We start from the raw sequence: 22,543 nt of genomic DNA on the forward strand, positions 1-22,543 counted from the left end.
TTTTCGCTGCCCTTGAGCCCTCCATGCACGTCGAGCACAAGGCAGGACCTCTCTGGCGGTCCAGTGGCTAAGAACCTGCCTGCCCATGCAGGGGACATGGGTTTGATCCCTGGTCTGGGAAGATTCCACAGCCCGTGCTCCACAACCAGAGAAGCCGCTGCAGTAAGAAGCCTGCACATCATAACGAAAGAGTAGGCCCCGCTCACCACAGCTAGAGAAAACCCGCGACCAGCAGAGAGGCCCAGTGCAGCCGAAATAGATAAATAAAAGCGGGTAAACTTGTAAAAAGTAAAGAACAACGCAGCTCAGCTGTTGCTCTCCCGTAAGTCATCTCCGTGGAGCGCACCGAGGAGGGGATGATCTCGAGAATAAGCGTGTGTGAATGAAGATGCTAGAAGGGTCTGTGACATATCGGATGCCACATGCTCCCCATAAACACCCACGTGGTCAGGAGAGCACAACCCATTGTTCTGAGAACTGCTTATTCTTCAGAAAAATCTTCAAAGTGTAAGGCTTTGTTTGAAATCGCCTGATTTTTTTTTAATGCTGTCTAGTTTATTAAACTGGATGCCTATTTAGCTCCAGTAAAACTAGACTCCCTCAACACTACATTCCCTCCAAAAGAGCAGTGGCTTTTTTAAGGCAGAATGTTGTCTCATGTAGAAGTGCAGGCAGGGGGCTGAGAACGGGCAGTTCACTTCCTGTGGTCAGGGACCCAGCCGCCTTCTAACTTGTCACTCTGGTGCCTTAATGAGAAGCTCCTTCTCGTGGCCCAGGACAGCTACAGTAGCTGCTGCCATCGCACGTATATTCCAGGCAGCAGGGAAAGGGGTGGCAGAAGGATGCTCCTCTTTTAAAAGTATGACCTGGAAATTACACATATTTCCATACATATCTATGACTAGCACATTGTCATAAGGCCATATCTTTCTGACAGAGAGCCTAGGGAGTGTGGTTTTTACTCTGGGTGGCCAGATACTCAACCGAGAATCAGGACCTACAACTGAAAGGAACAAGGAACAAAGACACAAATAATGTGTGTGTGTGTGTGTGTGTTTTAACATGAACACGAAGCAAAACACATCAGTAGGTCACTTGGGAACACAGGAAGAGGCAGCCCACGTTGAGGATGCGGTAAGAACATTCCGTTTCAGTAGAGGTTTCTGTGTGTTAGGATGACTGTCAGCACCAGCATCAAAGTAGCTCCCATGCATTGAGTGCCTCCTACCCGTTAGTCGACCTTAGGTGCTAAGCACGCGTGACTTCTCCGACCCTCGGAACAACCCTGCCAAAGTGGTCAGCCTCCTTCATCAAACGCGGGAACAGACGTCAGAGGGCCGCGGTGATTGACCGGTGCGCGCCGTCTGTGAGTGGCGGAGCAGGGATCTCGCCTCAGGCCCCTCCCACACCAGGGTCCCTTTCCTCCCTGCCCCTCCCGGCTCCGTGCAGCTCTCCGTCTTGGTGGGGAGGAACCTCGTCCCAGCAACGTCACAAGCTGGAACCCCGGTTACGGGAGGTCACAGACAGCCCAGGACCCACACATGCAGACGGTCGGCCTTCCCGCTGTTCTTTGATCTTTCTCTTCATTAAGTTACACATTCCTCCACCTACTTACGTTTTAAGAGGAGGAGAGAGAATATGTGAAATAATGACTGTGAGCCGAACTGCTTTTCTTCAAAATCACGAATAATTGTTTTCCCGGGGTGTCTCGGAAGGCGTTCCCCTCTCATCTCTGGCCCGGGGCTTGGCAGTCGACTTCAGATTGCCCCTTGCTTGCTTTTTTTCTAGCACAAGCGTTCCGTGTAATCCATCATCGTAGCCATTATCCTGCTTCTGATCAAGGGCAGGATGGAAAAACTCCCTCTCCCTTCAACACCTACCACCAGCTCTTTGATTTGCCAGGCGTGGGCAGGAGGGAAGTTTCCGGCGAATGACCTCAGACCCTCTCCATGCAGGGCCCCACGCAGCAGCTACATTGTAGTCAGCCTGGGAAGAGAACACCCGAGCCAACTCTCTGTAAACAGCAAATGGCTTCAAATTCATTTCTTTTCCCTTGTTGCCAAAAGGCTTTTCTTCCTCCTCCTCTTGTGGGTACCCTGTGCGTGAAGGTTTCTGGGAGAGGCTCATCGCATGCACCTCTGACCAACCTAGCAAGCTTGAAGTATTCCTGGGCAGCCCAGCCCTGCGTGATCAGGCGGTTCCTAAGACAGAACGCTGCATTCTTCATCAAGATAAGCAGGTCAGCGACTCTCCCAGCTGGCCAGGGAGCTGAGGCAGCATTTCTCTCGGCCTCCGCATGGAGCTACGTCTGGGCCCAGATCGCCTCCACTGGGGGCTCTCCTGAGCTCTGTAGTAGCTTCCGGAGCGCTCTTGGCCTCACCCACTAGACGCCAGTGGCAACCCCGTCCCCAGTTGCTACAACCCGAAAGGTCTCCAGACATGTCAGGTGGCCCCTGGGGGCTCAGTCACTCCAGGTGGAGAACTCCTGCCTTAGGGAGATTAATCCAGGTTCATAGACCAGTGAGGACTGCAGGCTCTGCCTGTTGGCCCTGAGGTTACTTCCTGGTCCTGTGGCCTAGAAGGGGTCATTGCTTCTCTGAGTTCAGCTTCCGCGTCTGTAAAATGGACACGATGACTGGATCTTCTTTGTGAGCTTATTGGTGGTGTCCATTGACATGTTTGTAAAATGTTTAGACAGCCCCAGACCCCTAGTAAAGGAGAAACGAAAGCAAGCTTTTATGAATGTTCGCTGCTGATATCAAGCTGATAAAGCAGCTCTGAGGATGGGAGAGGTCTGGGCCCTTGCCCCCCTCAGCCTCTACCGTTAACATTCCCTGGCTCAGATGTCGCCCTCTGGTAGACAAACTTTCTGGTTCTCTTCCTCCAAATACTCTCTGATTCAGGCTCTCATACTTTTGCTCGGGTGCTTCCTCCAGTTCTGATTGCCTCCCTCCTCCTCTTCATGGTTAACACCTGCCTACTCACCCTGAAAGTACAGCTTCGAGGCCACCTCCTCCAGGAAGCCATCCTTGCTTGCCTCCTCCCTCCCCCCAACAAACTGGGGTGTGTCTCATCCTCGGGGACTGAGGAAGTCTCAGTCCCTTGAAATATTTTGCTATCTTCACCATTAGGTAGTGCCCTCCACAAGGACAGGAACTGTGGCTTATGTATCTGAATATTCAGCTCGGGACCACACACTGATGCTGCTAGAACATCTGTCAGAGTGCACGGAGGGGGGAGGGGGGAGGGAGGGACGAAGGGGGGAGGGGGGAGGGAGGGACGAAGGGGGGAGGGGGGGAGGGAGGGACGAAGGGGGGAGGGGGGAGGGAGGCACCCAGCACAGTGCCCCGCAGGGAAAAAGTGTCTGGACCGATGAGTGGCTGCTTTTCTTCACGGCCTGTTTTCTTGCTCTTGTTGTGGTCCTCTTCACTATCACTCTCGCCAGCCAATGAGCAGACCTGAATCTGCAAAGAAAGATGCCTTTCCTTCTCGAGGGCGAACTCCATGTCCTCACAAGTTAAACATCTGATACATTAGATACAAATTACGACTGTCCCTTTTTTCCAAGTTTTCTCGTGATTGTGTTCATTAACTCAGCAAATATTTACTGAGCTCCTGACTCAGGGGAGCAATGACCAAGGTCCTTGCTCTCAGGGAGCTCTCATTTATTACACAGATTATCATGTGATTATCATACATAATGTAGTAGACATATTTATTACATAAGTCGTATGTAATATTTACTTATGACATAAAAATGTAAATATGCAGTGCCAGCAGAGAGATGTAATATGCAGAGTGATCAGGGAGGAGTTAGAGAGGGTTGGCTGAGTGGGTGGTTATTTAAAGTGGGCTGTCAAAGAAGGATCTTGGATAAAGTAACGTTTGAAAAGAGAGCTGAAGGAAGTGGGGCTGCAGACCTTCCTGGCTGATCCTTACACATCCCATTAGGTGATAGCTCTCGGTGTGCTGCACGTGGAACTTCAAGCGCAGTGCCCTCTGTATCCATGGTTCAGCATCCCAGGGATTCGATCCACTGAGGAGGGAAAATGTTTGGAAAAAATTCCAGAAAGTTCCAAAAGGCAAAACTTGAACTTGCTGTCCACTAGAAACTATTAACATAGCATTTACATTTTATTTACGACTATTTACATAGCATTTCCATTGCATCTACACCTATTTCCATAGCATTTCCATTGCACTGGGCCTCGTGGGTGCTCTGCGGAGTTGAGAGGCTTTAGTCCCTCCGTGCTCAGTCCTGCGGATTCTCTGTGACCCCGTGGACTGGAAACCAGCCCCCCCAACCCACCCCCATCGCCTCAACCCTGCTGCTCTGTCCATGGCGTTCTCCAGGCAACAGTACTTGAGTGGGTAACCATTCCCTTCAGGGGGTCTTCCCAGCCCAGGGATGGAACCTGGGTCTCCTGCCTTGCAGGTGGATGCTTTACCATCCAAGCCACCAGGGAAGCTCTACGAGTACTCTGTGTGTGTGTTAGTCACTCAGTTATGTCCAACTCTTTGCAATCCCATGGCCTACAGCCCACTGGGCTCCTCTGTCCATGGAATTCTCCAGGCAAGAATACTAGAGTGGGTTGGGGAGCGAACATTGCAGATAGATTCTTTACCATCTGAGCCACCAGGGACGCCCCTATGAGTACTCTGCTGCTGCTGCTGCTAAGTCGCTTCAGTCGTGTCCGACTCTGTGTGACCCCATAGACGGCAGCCCACCAGGCTACCCTGTCCCTGGAATTCTCCAGGCAAGAACACTGGAATGGGTTGCCATTTCCTTCTCCTATGAGTACTCTAGAGGTGATTTAAAGTGTATAGGAGGATGTATGTAGGCTATACAAAAATACTACACAACTTCACACCATTTTACAGAAGGGATTTGTGCATCCGTGCATCTTGGTATACTCAGGGATCCTGGATCCTGGAATTAATCTCCCCTGAGGATACCTAGGGATGACTGCGCTTGCAGAGAAGAGTTAATTATTTGAGAACAGCCTGTATCAGCATGTTCCGGAATATCTCGAGAATTCATGGTTCTTGGGATGTTAGTAGAAGCTCACTCAAAACGTGAAGTCTGCAGAATTTGGAGAAAGAGAAAAACAGAACTTACCATTTTCCCTTGTTGCAAAGACTCTTCAGAGCCTTTAACAGGTCAATGACTGTCACAAATGTCCAAGTGGGAATTAGGCAATGTGATTCCCTAACTTGTTTCAGATTCAGATGGCCTTATTCAACAACTGCATTGTAGGGCTTGTGCTCAGAGGAATGTATTTTGATAAAAGCTCTTTTGGACAAGGTGTCAAACTTAAAGAAATGTTTTTATCATATTACTATGTCTTGGGAAAAAATCCAGGTGTTTCTGAAGGATTTGCACTGATCTTATTCAGGACCTTTCACTGTTGAGAACTGAAGGCAGCATCAAGTGGCCAAGCAGCTTCATTCCTTTACTCCTCAATGATTGTGTGAGGATCGAGAGTGCACACCTGTTCATTCGACTGACTTGGAAATGTGTTGGTCTAGCCACAGGGCAAAACGTCGGCACAAAAATCTACTCATTACTGAGCTCAACTTTGCTTTAACTGCCTGTGTGATCGTCCCTGAGGTTTGGAAATGCAAGATTTAGCTCAAAGAGCATCTAAAGATCACTCTGGACTGTTTGAGAAAGAGCCTCAGCAGTGGTGAGTCGGGAGCAGGGCCTCCGACTGCAGAAGGCTGGACTCGCACAGAAACCCTACCAAGTTCTCACCGAGCCTCAGTTTGCATTACCTCTAAAGTGGGGTCCTCCTCTGACGGCAGACGTTTGTCTTTATCCAAAGAAAGGTTGGGAAGGCATAGAAGGGACTCTGTAGAGGAGGGTGAAAACTGAAATAGCTGGTTTGGATAATATGTCCATATGTATACATTTATAAGTTTATTACAGTAAAATACACGTAAATTTATGTCTTAGCCATTTTTAAATACAGTTCAGTAATGTTAAGTATATTCACAGTGTTGCACAACCAATCTGCAGAACTTCTTCATCTTGCGAAACTGAAATTCTGTTAACAGCATCTCCTCATTCTCCCGCCGCCCCAGCCTCATTCCACTCTCTGTTGCCATTTAGTTGCTATGTTGTGCACGATTCTTTTAACGTCCAACAGAGCCCACTAGGCTCCTCTGTCCATGGGATTTTCCACGCAAGATTACTGGAGTGGGTTGCCACTTCCTTCTCCAGGGGATCTTCCCGACTCAGGAATTGGTCTCACACCTCCTGCATCGGCAGGCAGATTCCTCACCACCAAGTCACCAGGGAAGCCCGTTCTGCTCTCTGCCTCTCTGATGCTGACTCCTCTGTGTACCTCATAGAAGTGAAATAAAGGATTTGTCTTTTTGTGACCTGGTTCATTTATCTCGGCATAATATCCTCAAGGTCCCTCCATGTTTAGCGTTTGCCTGGACTTCCTTCCTTTTTGGGGCTAAATCATAGTCCATTGTATGGGATTTATCCGTTCATTTGTTCTTTCTTCCACTTCTCGGCTATTGCACATAACGCTGCTGTGGACATGAATATATTAATCTTTGAGAACCCAATTTCAGTTCTTTTGGATAAACATCTGTAAGTGAAATTGCACCCGTTACATTTTTAAAACAACTCTATTGAGATATAGTTCACACATCATAAAATTACCTTTTAAAGTGCAAAATTCAGTGGATTTTAGTACAGTTGACCTTTGAACATCATGGGTTTGAATTGCTCAGGTCTATTTATGTGCAGAAACACAACTGCATGACCCAGGGTTGGCTGAATCGCTGGATGTGGAGCCTGGAGAAGGGCACTGACTGTAAAGTTCCAGGCAGATTTTGGAGTACACGGAAGGTTGGTGCCCCAACCCTCAAGCTGCTCAAGGGTCAACTATATGTTGACAGATTCACGCGACTGTCACCACAATCGATTTTATAACATTTCCGCCACCCTACAAAGAAACCTCATGGCCTCAGCAGAGACCCCCGCATCCCTCCCATGTCCCAGCCCTTCGTGAGCACTGATCTCCTTTCCGTTTCTATGGATTTGCCTCTTCCGGACATTCGTTCATAAATGGAATCACACTGTATGTGGTCTTCTGTGTCTGGCTTCGTTCACTTAACAGAAGGCTTGCGAGGATCATCCATGGTGCAGCCTGAATTTGTGCTCCGTCCTCTGCTTATTGGCGAGGAGTTTTCCACTGTATGGATATGCCGACTGTGTTTACTCATCTATCCGTCAGTCCATGGACGTTTGTGCTGCACCCATCATACCATATTACCGCCTCCGTACTTCTTGCCTTGTGACACTGCCAACATCTAGCCTTGTGGCATTCAGAATTTCCTTTTTCTCTACTGGGACCAATAAGACCCTTTATGAAAATGTAGACCAGAGGACTTATCTGAGTGGTGAACTGCAGGTTCATCCTCCCCGCCTCCTCACAGTCTTATTCCCTCCAAATATAAAAGGAAGAAAACTCCATCCACTCAGCCTAAAAGCAATATATATACGTGTATTTTTTTTCCTTCTCTATTTCTAATGGAATAGACTTGTGCTCTTTAGGGAAATCAATAGGAGGGGTAACAACCGATTATACTATGAGAAAGGAAATTTTAAAAGACTCTTTGGAAATAGTGCATACATAAAACATTTCGGAACTATCTGCAAATGCAGGAATTATCCCTCGATGCGAAGGATCTGTGCCAAAGTAAAAGTCTGCTTAGGCTTCTATGAATTTCCACGTTGGTGGCAACTCTCTCGCTCCAGTGTCTGTGACGGCTGCTGCTCTGTCCTGTGTCGTCCAGTGTCCACGTCTCAAATTCCAGTCGAGGACGAGGCTATTCTGTCTAATTAGCAATCGAGCCCTAAGTGAACTCAGAGTGTTTTAGGCATCACAGTTCTTAGCCATGTGTTCAGCAGCATTTGGATTTCACTGAATGCCCGGGCAGAAGACTCTTAGCGGTTTGGGCGGCATATTTCCTTGCTCTGGATGTTGAAAGGAGTAGAAGTCAGGTTTGGAGTGAACTGCGGGAAGACTTGCCACAAGCTGCACCTGTTTGAAAGCTCAGCCGTGGGGGCAGTCTTCTCATTATTCGGGAGACCTGACAGACTCCCCCTTCTCACTCATATTTCACATTTACGCAACCACCGTCCAACTTGGTTACAAAGAAGGGAGAGAAACTTGTCATTTGTTTGATCATCGTCGTGGTGTAAGAATTTGCCTGTCACTTGTTTAGGATAATGGCTGAATTCTTTCGTTTGTCAGTGGGTGCTTGGCAGTTCGGATGTGTTAGACTGCTCGCAAACAGCTGAGAGAGATCCACACATCCTATCCATTGTCAGGCTCATTTAGCAGATTATTCAAAGACTAAAGTAAGGGAGGATAGCTCAGGCTAGGAGTCTTTTAAGAAAACATTACAGAGTGTGAACAAAAGCAAATCCACAGAACTTTAAAATGTCAGAGAACTTAGAAATCCTTCATTTGGAGGGTTTGAAAACTCATCTGCCCACAGAGCCCAGGCAGAGAGTAAAAGGAAAAAAATAAAATGACTGAAAAAGGAAAAGTGGCCGAGAGAGGTTGATGCCTTTTGCAAGGTCCTGGGAGGGCTTCTAGGTGCTAGCCATGGCTCAGTAATCGTATGTTTTCATGAAATTTGCAAAAGATATTGAACTTTAATTCACTGATAGGGCAGTAGCTGCCATCTCTGACGTGCCCCCTCCTTCCCATTTTCCCTTCTGTTGGGTGATCGATGATGTTGGAGTCATCCCAGGACTTTTGTACTCGGGGGCCACAGGCAATTTTTATTTGTAATTTTTTCCTGCAGTTTTAGACATGCTGCAAATACATTATATTCACCATTTTGTATTATTTTTCTTAAAGAAGAGCTCTTTCCAGGTTTTAAACGCTTCAGACTTCACAAAACCAGCAGGCAAGGCAGGCTTTATGGAAATGTGGGCACTTCATACCTGTCTGGGAGAAGCTGCTTTACTGGGCTCAAGGCAGTTGCCAGGTGGGTGTTGAAAAATGCCTGGTGTGATCAGTTCCCTTCAGTGAAGTCAGAAATCCAGACTTTCATGTCAAATGTTCTAATTTCCAAATATTTATAACTAACCAAACAAAACTAATTGGAAGGTCAAGTTTGATCTGTGGACTGTCAGTTTTCAACCTTTGCTATTTATGATGAAAAAGCTAAATGAACAGGTCTAAAAATATTGAGCCATCCATCCACACCGTTATCTTCCAAAGCTCTTACACTGAAATGATCAACCTAGTTTTTTTGTTTTGTTTGGTTTTACTTTTAAAGCATTCAACTAGTAATCATTGAGCGCTGCTGCTGCTGCTGCGAAGTCGCTTCAGTCGTGTCCAACTCTGCGCGACCCCATGGATGGCAGCCCGCCAGGCTCCCCCGTCCCTGGGATTCTCCAGGCAAGAACACTGGAGTGGGTCATTGAATGCTGACTGTGCTTTTTACATAGATCTGAGTTTCTCCCAAGTTCAGCTCTTAATTAACCGTGTCCTAAGGAGCCTCCATCCAGGATTAGTGCTAGGAGGCAGCTTGATATGAAATTACATCTCACTGTGCCAGGATGCTGAAGACAACTAACTGAAATTCACAATAATTCAGACAAAGCATTCAGATCCTTATTAAAAGAAAAGCTTCAAAATATATGGCATGAAATTTTTTATTTATGAGCACGTTAAGGTAGTCCTTGTGTTAGTTCAGTCGCTCAGTCGTGTCCAACTCTTTGCGACCCCATGAACTGCAGCACGCCAGGCCTCCCCGTCCATCACCAACTCCCAGAGTTTACTCAAACTCATGTCCATCGCGTCGCTGATGCCATCCACCATCTCATCCTCTGTTGTCCCCTTCTCCTCCAGCCTTCAATATTTCCCAGCATCAGAATCTGTTCAAATGGGTCAGCTATTTGCATGAGGTGGCCAAAGTATTGGAATTTCAGCTTCAACATCAGTCCTTCCAATGAATATTCAGGACTGATTTCCTTTAGGATGGACTGGTTGGATCTCCTTGCAGTCCAAGGGACTCTCGAGAGTCTTCTCCAACACCACAGTTCAGAAGCATCAGTTCTTTGGCACTCAGCTTTCTTTATAGTCCAACTCTCACACCCATACATGATTACTGCAAAAACCAGAGCTTTGACTAGATGGATCTTTGTTGACAAATAATCTCTGCTCTTTAATATGCTGCCTAGGTTGGTCATAACTTTTCTTCCAAGGAGCAAGCGTCTTTTAATTTCATGGCTGCAGTCACCATCTGCAGTGATTTTGAAGCCGCCCAAAATAAAGGCTGTCACTGTTTCCATTGCTTCCCCATCTACTTGCCATGAAGTGATGGGACCAGATGCCATGATCTTAGTTTTCTGAATGTTGAGAGCTTTAAGCCACTCTCCTCTTTCACTTTCATCAAGGGGCTTTTTAGCTCCTCTTCACTTTTTGCCATAAGGGTGGTGTCATCTGCATATCTGAGGTGATTGATATTTCTCCCTGCAATCTTGATTCCAGCTTGTGCTTCCTCCAGCCCAGCGTTTCTCATGATGTACTCTGCATAGAAGTTAAATAAGCAGGGTGACAGTATACAGCCTTGACGTACTCCTTTTCCTATTTGGAACCAGTCTGTTGTTCCATGTCCAGTTCTAACTGTTGCTTCCTGACCTGCATATAGGTTTCTCAGGAGGCAGGTCAGGTGGTCTGGTATTCCCATCTCTTTCAGAATTTTCCACAGTTTATTGTGATCCACACAGTCAAAGGCTTTGGCATAGTCAATAAAGTAGAAATACATGTTTTTCTGGAACTCTCTTGCCTTTTCAGTGATCCAGCAGATGTTGGCAATTTGATCTCTGGTCTCTCTGCCTTTTCTAAAACCAGCTTGAACATCTGGAAGTTCATGTGCTGCTGAAGCCTGGCTTGGAGAATTGTGAGCATTACTTTGTTAGCATGTGCTGCTGCTGCTGCTAAGTCGCTTCACTCGTGTCCGACTCTGTGCGACCCTATAGATGGCAGCCCACCAGGCTTCCCCATCCCTGGGATTCTCCAGACAAGAACACTGGAGTGGGTTGCCATTTCCTTCTCCAGTGCATGAAAGTGAAAAGTGGAAGTGAAGTCGCTCAGCATGTGAGATGAGTGCAATTGTGTGGTAATTTGAGCATTCTTTGGCATTGCCTTTCTTTGGGATTAGAATGAAAACTGACCTTTTCCAGTCCTGTGGCCACTGCTGAGTTTTCCAAATTTGCTGCCATATTGAGTGCACCACTTTCACACCATCATCTTTTAGGATTTGAAATGGCTCAACTGGAATTCCATCACCTACACTAGCTTTGTTCATAGTGATGCTTCCTAAGGCCCACTTGACTTCATATTCCAGGATGTCTGGCTCTAAGTGAGTGATCACACCATCGTGATTATCTTGGTCATGAAGATCTTTTTTGCACAGTTCTTCTGTGTATTCTTGCCACCTCTTCTTAATATCTTCTGCTTCTGTTAGGTCCATACCATGTCTGTCCTTTATCGAGCCCATCTTTGCATGAAATGTTCCCTTAGTATCTCTAATTTTCTTGAAGAGATCTCTAGTCTTTCCCATTCTGTTCTTTTCCTCTATTTGTTTGCATTGATCACTGAGGAAGGCTTTCCTATCTCTCCTTGCTCTTCTTTGGAACTCTGCATTCGGATGGGTATATCTTTCCTTTACTCCTTTGCTTTCACTTCTCTTCTTTTTGCAAGTATTTGTAAGGCCTCCTCAGACTGCCATTTTGCGTTTTTGCATTTCTTTTTCTTGGGGATGATCTTGCCCCTGCCTCCTGTTCAATGTCACAAACCTCTGTCCATAGTTCATCAGGCACTCTGTCTATCAGATCTAATCCCTTCAATCTATTTCTCACTTCCACTGTATAATCGTAAGGGACTTGATTTAGGTCATACCTGAATGGTCTAGTGGTTTTCCCTACTTTCTTCAATTTAAGTCTGAATTTGGTAATAAGGAGTTCATGATCCGAGCCACAGTCAGCTCCTGGTCTTGTTTTTGCTGACTGTATAGAGCTTCTCCATCTTTGGCTGCAAAGAATATAATCAGTCTGATTTCGGTGTTGACCATCTGGTGATGTCCATGTGCAGAGTCTTCTCTTGTGTTGTTGGAAGAGGGTGTTTGCTATGACCAGTGCGTTCTCTTGGCAAAACTCTATTAGCCTTTCCCCTGCTTCATTCTGTACTCCAAGGCCAAATTCGCCTGTTACTCCAGGTGTTTCTTGACTTCGCTCTTTTGCATTCCAGTCCCCTATAATGAAAAGGCCATCTTTTTGGGGTGTTTGTTCTAACAGGTCTTGTAGGTCTTCATAGAACCATTCAACTTCAGCTTCTTCAGCATTACTGGTTGGGGCATAGACTTGGATTACTGTGATATTGAATGGTTTACCTTGGAAATGAACAGAGATCATTCTGTCATTTTTGAGACTGCATCCAAGTACTGCATTTCGGACTCTTTTGTTGACCATGATGGCTATTCCATTTCTTCTAAGGGATTCCTGCCCGCAGTAGTAAATATAATGATCATCTCAGTTAAATTCACCCATTCCAGTCCATTTTAGTTCGCTGATTCCTAAAATGTCAACGTTTACTCTTGCCATCTCCTGTTTGACCACTTCCAGTTTGCCTTGATTCGTGGACCTAACATTCCAGGTTCCTATACAATGTTGCTTTTTATAGCATCAGACTTTACTTCCATCACCAGTCACATCCACAACTGGGTGTTGTTTTTGCTTTGGCTGCATCTCTTTGTTATTTATGGAGATACTTCTCCACTGATCTCCAGTAGCATATTGGGCACCTACTGACCTGGGGAGTTTCTCTCTCAGTGTCCTGTCTTTTTGCCTTGTCTTCATGTTAGTGTAGTTCTTTGCATGAACTTTCAGTGACTTGGGGCTTTCTTGGTGGCTCAGACGATAAAGAATCTGCCTCCGAGGCAGGAGACTCGTTCAATCCCTGGATCAGGAAGATCCCCCGAAGAAGGAATTGGCAGCCCACTCCAGGATTCTTGCCTGGGAAATCTCATGGACAGAAGAGCCTGGCAGACTGCAGTCTATGGGGTCGCAGAGTGGGACATGACTAAGCGACTTTCACTTGGATGCTTTAAAGTATTTGGAGGTACTAGAAGTGTACCTCTTTTTACTCCTCCTCACCTTGAATCTTTACATCCGTTTACTGCCTCCAAAACATTTCCATGCCTGGACCTTTCTCAGCATTGAGATCTTGGCTGGCATGTTACCTCCTTAGAGAACCTTCCCGGAACATGTTAGCTAAATTAGCCACTTTCCAGCTCTCTTCCTCAAGGGCTGGCATATGACAGCCTGCGGCTGAATCCAGCCTGCTGCCTGTTTTGCAAATAAAGTTTTATTGGCACACTGCCATGCTCGTTACACATTGTTACATGTTTGTGTTACAAGCTGAGACTTGGGTAGTTGCAACAGAGACCTTTTGGCCCACAGATCCCAAAATATTTACTCTGTGGTCTTTTAATAGGAAATGTTTGCTGACCTCGGAGACTCCTATTGACCTGTTTTATTCCTTTCACAATATTGATTATTTCCTGAAATTATTATTGGTTGGTTTGTTTGCTTGCTTGTTTCTGATTTCTGCTATTAGATTAGAAGCTTCTGGAAGACTCATTTTCCCTTTTACCTGGAATATAGTAAGCATAATATATTTGATGGAGTGAATTTAATAAATCCCATGCTGTAGTCCTTCTATTAATTCAGCGAGGGGCTCCCAAGCTTCAATACACAAGTGAGTGCTGTTGATTTACATTTCGACAAGGGAAAAACACGTGCATTTTTTGGTTTGGGTTGCATAAACTAGACCAACCAAATACGCTGAGACAGATGAGGCCTAAGTGGTATATTCTATAATGTCATCTCTTGCACTTGATGACGAAAAGCCAAGATGTGAAACCGATGGAAATCACGGCGAGTGTGTCATTTCACCCCGTGCCATCGCCACTAACCAGAACTGGCTCTTGTTTGCCAGGCAATCAAAGCCAATTCACTCTGCTTTCTTCTGAGTTACCAACCATGTTGGTTTAGCCCTGTCTAATCAAATAAATGAGTTTCTTAAAAAAAAATCTCCACCCGTGTAAGGAAAGATGCCCTTATTTTGTCTGAATACTTACATCGCCTTGTCCCATACTGTGTTCATAAGCCCTAACGTTCTGCACACGTGAGAGCTTTCCAGAAAGCTGTCTTTATCTGAATTTATCCAGCCGTTGGTTCCCATCTCCTATCCTTGTCACTTGAGAATTTATTTACTGGTTCCTTGTCTATTAGTCTTTTTGTCCTCTGACTGCTGTCTTGGAAGCAGGCACCGTTTCGTACTTATCTGTATATTTCCCTCTATTACCCAATATGTGTTTGGCCTGAATTGAGTCTGGGGTCAGCACCAGGCCCCTGACACTGTGCTGGGGGTTATGTCAGATAAGACTGTCAAAGTTTCTCAAGAGCCCTAGAATCTTATCCTGGGAAAGCTCACACCTTCTAGAAATAAGCCTAATCCAATGCACTCATTTGCCATGTTAAATATATATATATATATTTTTTTTTTTTTTTTTAAGAAAACAACAGCTATTCGTTTGCTTTTGAAATTATTATTGATTGCCATTTTAAGTTTTATTTTTCTGTGTCTCTACAAATGCATGTTTGGTCAGCTCTCCAAGCATTTGAAGGCCCCTGAATTTTTTGGAGGCTCCTGGAAAGAGGTGCACACACTCCACCCCCACAGCCCAAATCCTAATGTATGAAGCCCGTGTGAACATGCACAGATACAGCAGGGGACACTGTAGACGTGGTTCCTGGACTCAGGGGGCCCAGCGTCCAGCTAGTGTGCGATGCGAGTGAGCAGGTAGTTACAGGAAACTGAGAGGAGGCCTGTTTCGGAGGAAGGGCGGGGCTGAAAGAAGACTCGAGAGAGGACCGGAGGGGAGTGGGGATGCGGCAGGCGCTGAGGAAGCCCTGCCTGGAGAGCGACGTCTTCGCTGAGCCTGCAGGGTGAGAAGCTGCGGCCAGCCCTCCCCAGCTAGCTTTGGTAAGGACTTCCCTAGTGGCCCTAGCCGTCAAGAACCCGCCTGCCAGCGCAGGAGACCCGAGAGGAGGGCTCAGTCCCTGGGCCGGGAGGATCCGCTGGAGCAGGCAATGGCCACCCGCTCCAGTATTCGTGCCTGGAGAATGTCACGGACAGAGGAGCCACAGTCCACAGCTGCGCCAAGAGTCAGACACACTGAAGTGACTTAGCACGCACACACGCAGCCTCGATAAGCCTGTTGGAGCCATCAGCCAGTTCACCTGAAGTCACGACAGGCTGTGCAATTTATGGAGCCCCTTCCAGTATTTCAAGAAGGCAACAGCAGGGTATTAAACCAGCTCTGGGGGCCTTCTGAGCATGGGTCCCTGCCTGAGGGTGGCGGTCTCGCGCCCGTAAAGCTGGTGTGACAGTCTTCCTAAAAATGGACCCGGGCCCATTCAAATGGGAGTAGGAGGAGTCCGCTCACCTACTGCAGCACCTCTCGCCGTGTGGGTGCTCGACGGAGGGTGCTGAGTGAGCAGGGGCTTCATTAGCTGCACCTGGGGACCTGTGGCCAGCGTGGCTGCCCTTTGCCTTTGAGGCCATTTAATGGATGTTATTAGATTTAAGCAGTTTATTTGAAAAAAAATACACATATATGACCTTTTGGAAGAGATCTTTCCCACATCGTATCCTGAGAGTAGATGATGATAAATTGATGCTAAACAAAAAGTGATTTTTATTAAGGTTCATTGACTGCATTTTCAGAAGCTGTCACGCAATGAAATGAATACATTTTCCCCCTGTCTATAAATCTGAGTAGTCCTGAATTGCCAAGTCAGGTAAAGTGAGTCCATGGGTAGCTCTTAAATGCCTGAAACCCTTGGAAATATTAGATCCTTCTACAGCAGATGAGGTTTGGTGGTGCAGCTCATTAGCATTTGAACAAATTTGTGAGACTTTTAAGGCGTGTTGTTGGATTGAGCTAAGTGGACTGATGCAGTGAATTCCAGACGGTAATGGCTCCATTTATCAAGGGAGCAGGTTTTAACATAATGCATAAACCCTTCTCACATGGCCATTTTACTATGCATTTAATTCTGTTGCAACATGGTGCTTCAGGCAGAGGAAATGAACTTAAACAAGGTTAACATTCCGAGAAAAGACTAGGAAAAAATCAATACCTCCCTCCTTCCCCAAATAAAAGATGATTTACAAAAATGGAGATCTATATTGATGACAGGGTCTCATAGGTCACAAGATGTACCCGTGATGTTTTGTGACTGGGACACGAGCTGTCATTGCCTCTGAATTCTTGTCGAGTTTCAGGGATCATGTTAAAAAATTGTTTTAGTGGGATTAACTAAAGGTTATTAACTGAAAGGTTTTCCTATAGCTTTGAGATTTAAGGCGGGGGAAGACTTTCGTGGCTTGTCTTCATTCTGTTTCACATTCTTTTTGACTTCAGAATGTTGTCTTTCTTCCTGTTTACGTGCCCTTGAAAAGTGGTGAAGTAAGTATCTTTCCTCCCACTTGGGAGGATTTGCCAGAGCTTAGCAGTCAGGCCGCATCCCTTTGGAATACCCAGCCACTCAAGGCTTTTGTTTTGTCTATTAGCGATTTAGCAACACCGTGTCTTCATGACGTTTGCAGATGTAGCGTTACGGTTTTGTCTATCAGGGAGATGACCGGGGCTCAGGACATGCAGCGTTGTGGCCATTTGATGAGATAGGAGCTTGCATTGTGTTGTGTGACACTCAGCTGTAGGAGGGCAGCTGTACCAGTGGGCAGCTCAGAGCTACGGCACAACGTGAGTTTCCTGTTTCTCTGCTGAGCTGCTTCCTTCCTGCCTGCCAGCGCTGCTATAAAAGCCTTGCACACCAAACAGGTGACTCTTTACAAATGACTGTGGGTTCTGTATTTATACAGCTATTAAGAACCTAAAGAAGTCGCTTAAATTTTTCAGATATACCTCGCTGCATTTTATGAGGGGAAATATATGGTTTGGTGGCTTCATAAATTTAGGGGTTTTTGAAGGCTGTGGAATATATCCTTTACACATGTCAAGGGTCCATGGTATATAACTTTTATTTTTCAGGAGATGTTACCCTGCTACTTTTAGATTGGAAATGCTTTGCTACTAATCCATAAAACAGCCCCACCGTTGCTCATTCCATCCAAACTACCTTCCAAAGTTATTTCTTTAAAAAGTCAAATCTTCCCAATTTCCCCATTTCCTTCCTGAAAATGCTTTTCTATACGGTGCTTGGCAAGACTTGGGTATTAACAGCAAGAGTTATTCAGCTAAGCCAAACAGCCGAAAGTACACTGAATTTCCGTCACTCAAAAAATGTAAAGCTGGAACTTAACGCAGGAGTCTGGCAATTAATCTTCCACCTTTGGAAAATTCAAAATTATATTCTAGGTAGTAAAAACAAGTTAGTGAAATAATGTCTTGAATACTGGAAGGAAAGTGATTAAAGATGGTATTTCATAAAAATGAGCAAGGAATGTTCAAACACCCTTCATATACACAGAAGTCAGGAAGATCCTCTGGGGGAGGAAATGGCCACCCACTCCAGTATTCTTGCCTGGAAAGTTCCATGGACAGAGGAGCCTGGCAGGTTACAGTCCATGGGGTTACGAAGAGCCGGACACAACTGAGTGACTTGCACTCGGAAGAAGTGTCCCTCTCTTCACTTCTCCTCACCTTGAATCTTTACATCCATTTACTCCCTCCAAAGCATTTTCTCTAGATATTCCATGACTGGACCTTTCTCAGCATTGAGATCTCAGCTGGCATGTTACCTCCTTAGAAAACCTTCCTGGAACATCTTAGCTAAATTAACCAGCGCCCAGCTCTCTTCCTTGGGGGTTGGCAAATGACAGCCTGTGGCTGAATCCAGCCTGCTGCCTGTGTAAGTAATAAAACTCCCGTCAAAACCCCAAAGATAGGGAAATCAATAAGCAGGGTTTTCTCCACACCAAGCAGTACTCGGGCCTCAGGGCAGTCCACTCTTCCTCTGAGGCTCTTCCTGGTCCTCCCGGTCAAGGCTGGGCGTTGGCTGTTGTTTCCCCAGAGCCGCCGTCCTGTGTTTCTGTCCCTGTTGGATGCAGACTTCGGTCGCTTGTGTTCTTACCCCTCTTCCCAGCTCCACCGTCTGCACCTTATTGGCAAAGCCAGGGTCTTACTTTCCTTCCTTAATGCTTAACACCAAATTATCACTGTAGAAACCCAAAGAGCATTTGTGAGTAAATGACTGACTAAACGCAATCATGAACCTTTTTTGGAACTTCAGACCTTTTGATGAAAACAGAAAAACAAACAAAAAAAACAGCGATAAGTTTGGAGACCTTAAATCCCTATTCCTTCTTCAAGTATGTGGAAGCAGCCTCCCTTTCTTCCCAAGGCAGAGAGAGGGATGGCCCACACATCCAAGAACCCCTAGTGTAGTCTCCACCTGTGTGGAACCAACCTCTTCTGACACTAACCTATGGGGGCTTCCCAGGTGGCGCTAGTGGTAAAGAGCCCACCTGCCAATGCAGGAGATGTAAGAAGCAAGGGTTCGATCCCTGGGTCAGGAAGATCCCCTGGAGGAGGCCGTGGCAGCCCACCCCAGTATTCTGGCCTGGAAAATCCCGTGGGCAGAGGAGCCTGGCAGTTTACAGTCCGTGGGGTCGCAAAGAGTCAGACACAACTGAGCGACCTAACACGCACACAGCCTCCTCTGAGCCTGGCTTTTCAAAGGACACCCTGAGTCACTCCAGCAGAGGCGTGCAGGAGGCATGAAGGAAAAGACACAGGATTGTGAATATAACATCACACTTCTAGTCAGGGCTTTGCTAATCTTCCATATGGTGAGTCCAGGAAGCAGGTCATGGAATGTCTGGGAGATTTCCTTTGCAGAATTGTTCAGCAAGATTAGCTTTGTGGACTGTTTTGGTTAACGTGTCACCAATCATAGAGCTTCTTCTATCGACATGTCATACTTATATTCTATGCTCCTTTTGTGGATTCAGTTGAAAACACCATCTTAGAAGGTTCTAGAAAGACTCTAGGCATCTCAGCGAGAGTCTCTGAATGGCTTAATTCTCTGCACTTAGCAATGAAAAGACACTATTTTTGAGTAGAGCTTATATTCCATTTTGAAATCAATAAATGTGCTTCGCTTGCTTGCCTGAAAACTTGGAGAGAGGAGCTAGTTGAAATCAAGGTGATCAGTCTTAAGTTCAGTTCCCAACTTTTGCTGAGGTCATTCTCCTAGCTATTTGTCACATCATTTTCTTTTTTAATCCCTACTTAAGCAGGTTATTTTGGTCTAAAATTCAAAACTCACATGCAAAAATTAGCAAAGTATTTTTTATAAAAATGTGGACCGTATTTCTTCTAAGAGATCTTTAAGGACGCAGGCATTTTAAAACTGCCCCAGAAGCTTCAAGGGAGAGTGAGAATGTGGGCTCTTATAGCTGTTTTCAATTGTCAGCTAAGCCACACTGTCAGGTAACCTCTCTGATTTTGTCAGCTCATCTGTAAAATGGAAATTAAAGTGTCCTCCTCACTGAGCTTTTATGAGGATAAAATAAGACAGTCTACAAGAAATTGCTTGGCAAATCATAAACTGCCATATAAACATAGAAGATAATCGCCCAGAACTGTAGTGGGTGAGTTTCTCGAGCACAAAACAGTAAGCTAGAGAAAATTCTGGGTTAACACAAATACAGAAAGGAAAAAAAATATAACCATGTAAATAATTATTTGGTGGTGATACTGTTTCAGAATATTGGCAAGTTAAAATATACACACACTGAACTTAGATGTTTTCAATGACATGCTCTTGGCAAAACATTTTAAATGTTATGAGATACTCTAAATTCTGTTCTGCATACGTATTATCTGACTTCCCTGGTGGCTCAGACGGTAAGAGCATCTGCCTACAATGTGGGAGACCAACGTTCAATCCCTGGGTTGGGAAGATCCCCTGGAGAAGGAAATGGCAACCCACTCCAGTGCTCTTGCCTTGAAAATCCCATGGATGGACGAGCCGTGGATGGATGCTATAGTCCATGGGGTCACAAAGAGTCGGACACAACTGAGTCACTGCACTTTCACTTTCATATGCATTATATATGCACACTACAATAGATATTATATACATTTTAACAAATATCAATAGGGATATACACACAAAACAAGTATAACTTAATTTACGAACAATGTACAGACTTTAAGGGTAGATTTTTAAACTCTGAATGTTTTATTGCTTTTCAAAATCAACCCTTGTGGAAGATGAAATCTACAGTGTAGCTCTATTTACTGAAGGAGGGATGTTCTACACTGGCATGTTGTGTTAAGGCATATACTTCTTATTTTCTCTAAAACTCCTGCCAGCAATTGTAGGTAAATGGAAATTGTGTGTGTGTGTGTGTGTGTGTGTATACGCATGCACATGAACGGATATGTGTATGCAAACATCAAAACTGATTTGCCCAGGAACTCAATTTGAGCACAAAATCACAGGCATGAATATGCAAGGAAATTTGAATGTGTTTGTCAGCAACTGAATATTTGGCAAGGGGAAAAATTAAAATAGATTGCACTTAGAGCTTGGGAAGGCAGAACAAACACAAATTTACAGGTAAGTGTTAGCAAACAGCATATATATTGAATAGTAGTCTGAAACAGACTCATCTGAACTCGGTAGGAAATTGACAGTTTGTGCTAGAACATATTAGAACTGGAAGCCTCAAGTTATGTTTCTCAATAGGAGTACAGCAAATGACTATATCTATATGGCAGGCACTTGGCTCTTAAGACCTGGCAAGATTGAGGCATTTAAACTAAAAATTTCAGAGAGGATCAAATCAGTGTTATTTTTGGTCAATCAGCAAGATAGTCAACAGGTATTTGTGACAACCGTTTAGCCATTTACTTTTCAGCTCTGTGCTCAGCTGGCTTAGAATGGGAGAAAACCCTAAAACTTTAGAAGCGGGAACAGTAGATCTTTGACCCTGGCTTGGAAGGACAAATGGTAATAAACAGGGGCTTTGGAGTTGGACACGCAAGTCTCCAAGTCTTCATACCTTTTTTTCTCTAAAGTAGCTCCGCATTTTATGTAAAGCTTAGGTTCTAAAGTCAGCCCTTTAGGAAAGAGTCACAAAGAGTCAAAATTATCTTTGGAATTCCCTTAAATCTTATACACTTTTAAACCTTCTTCTTTCTTTCTTTTTTTGTATTGCTAAATTAAAAAAATTTGGAGCCTCTAAGCCATTTTGAAGATTGAAATTCATTATTGATTAAGCCACATACTATAGAAACACACACACAGAATTGCGTGCAGTCTTCTCACACCCTTTCTATGCCCACTCAAATTTGAGATTGTTCTGCCAAAGGAAGAACCACAAAGGAAAGCCTCTATGCAGATGGCTGGACTTCTGAATCATCCTGCCTTTCGGATACTGTCAGTCCCTGGTGGGATGGGCGTATGGACTCCTCAAGAGTTCCTGTTTGCCTGCAGGGTTTACACTATTTGGTTGTAATAATAAGCCTCTCTAATCTTAAAACATGCTAATAGATTTATTTGATGTTTTGAGGATTAAGTGAAACAGCGGATGGCATCTTTCTTGAGGGTCAGGTTCAATAAAGAGGATGAGGGTTGCGTGTGGTGCGTGACAGGGCTTCATGGATGCGATCTTTGTCAGGCTCTGCACCTCATCAGGCCCCAGTCGTCTTATCTGCAGCATGGTGATCGAAATAAAAGCTCCTGAAGGGAGCTGTTGACACATAACGATGATGCAGGAAGAGCTGTTAGCACACAGGTAGCAAAAAATTAAAAAGCGGTAACTCTTAGAGTGAAAAAGTTGGCTTAAAGCTCAACATTCAGAAAACAAAGATCATGGCATCTGGTCCCATCACTTCATGGGAAATAGATGGGGAAACAGTGGAAACAGTGCCAGACTTTATTTTGGGGGGCTCCAGAATCACTGCAGATGGTGACTGCAGCCATGAAATTAAAAGATGCTTACTCCTTGGAAGGAAAGTTATGACCAACCTAGATAGCATATTCAAAAGCAGAGACATTACTTTGCCAACAAAGGTCTGTCTGGTCAAGGCTATGGTTTTTCCAGTGGTCATGTATGGATGTGAGAGTTGGACTGTGAAGAAAGCTGAGCACCGAAGAATTGATGCTTTCGAACTGTTGTGTTGGAGAAGACTCTTGAGAGTCCCTTGGACTGCAAGGAGATCCAACCAGTCCATCCTAAAGGAGACCAATCCTGAATATTCACTGGAAGGACTAATGTTGAAGCTGAGACTCCAATACTTTGGCCACCTCATGCGAAGAGTTGACTCATTGGAAAAGACTCTGATGCTGGGAAGGATTGGGGGCAGAAGGAGAAGGGGATGACAGAGGATGAGATGGTTGGATGGCATACCGACTCGAGGGACATGAGTTTGAGTGAACTCTGGGAGTTGGTGA

General features: G+C 45.2%; 1 protein-coding gene across 1 annotated transcript in view; it reads left to right on the top strand.

The window, feature by feature from the left end:
* Window positions 1-22,543, top strand: part of TSHZ2 (teashirt zinc finger homeobox 2) — a 303,515-nt gene that overhangs the window by 72,696 nt on the left and 208,276 nt on the right. The gene's annotated exons all lie outside the window — the stretch shown is intronic.

This window comes from Budorcas taxicolor, chromosome 13 (genome assembly GCF_023091745.1).
Source record: "Budorcas taxicolor isolate Tak-1 chromosome 13, Takin1.1, whole genome shotgun sequence".
Lineage (NCBI taxonomy): Eukaryota > Metazoa > Chordata > Mammalia > Artiodactyla > Bovidae > Budorcas > Budorcas taxicolor.